Below are 1,163 nucleotides of genomic sequence, written 5' to 3' on the forward strand. Positions count from 1 at the left end.
TTCAAAAGCATCAATTCTTTGGCACTCAGCCTTCTGCACAGTCCAACTCTCACATCCATACATGACCACAGGGAAAACCATAGCCTTGACTAGACGAACCTTTGTTGGCAAAGTAATGTCTCTGCTTTTGAATATGCTATCTAGGTTGGTCATAACTTTCCTTCCAGGGAGTAAGCGTCTTTTAATTTCATGGCTGCAGTCACCATCTGCAATGATTTTGGAGCCCAGAAAAATAAAGTCTGACACTGTTTCCACTGTTTCCCCATCTATTTCCCATGAAGTGATGGGACCAGATGCCATGATCTTTGTTTTCTGAATGTTGAGCCTTAAGCCAACTTTTTTACTCTCCACTTTCACTTTCATCAAGAGGCTTTTTAGTTCCTCTTCACTTTCTGCCATAAGGGTGGTATCACCTGCATATCTGAGTATTGATATTTCTCCCAGCAATCTTGATTCCAGCTTGTGTTTCTTCCAGTCCAGTGTTTCTCATGATGTACTCTGCATATAAGTTAAATAAACAGGGTGACAATATACAGCCTTGATGTACTCCTTTTCCTATTTGGAACCAGTCTGTTGTTCCATGTCCAGTTCTAACTGTTGCTTCCTGACCTGCATACAAATTTCTCAAGAGGCAGATCAGGTGGTCTGATATTCCCATCTCTTTCAGAATTTTCCACAGTTTATTGTGATCCACACAGTCAAAGGCTTTGGGGTAGTCAATAAAGCAGAAATAGATGTTTTTCTGGAACTCTCTTGCTTTTTCCATGATCCAGCAGATATTGGAAATTTCATCTCTGGTTCCTCTGTCTTTTCTAAAACCAGCTTGAACATCAGGAAGTTCACGGTTCACATATTGCTGAGGCCTGGAGTGGAGAATTTTGAGCATTACTTTACTAGCATGTGAGATGAGTGCAATTGTGTGGTAGTTTGAGCATTCTTTGGCATTGCCTTTCTGTGGGGTTGGAATGAAAACTGACCTTTTCCAGTCCTGTGGCCACTGCTGAGTTTTCCAAATTTGCTGGCATATTGAGTGCAGCACTTTCACAGCATCATCTTTCAGGATTTGGAATAGCTCAACTGGAATTCCATCACCTCCACTAGCTTTGTTCATAGTGATGCTTCCTAAGGCCCACTTGACTTCACATTCCAGGATGTCTGGCTCT

The sequence above is a fragment of the Bison bison genome, unplaced genomic scaffold, assembly GCF_000754665.1.
Source record: "Bison bison bison isolate TAMUID 2011002044 unplaced genomic scaffold, Bison_UMD1.0 scf7180017864508, whole genome shotgun sequence".
Lineage (NCBI taxonomy): Eukaryota > Metazoa > Chordata > Mammalia > Artiodactyla > Bovidae > Bison > Bison bison.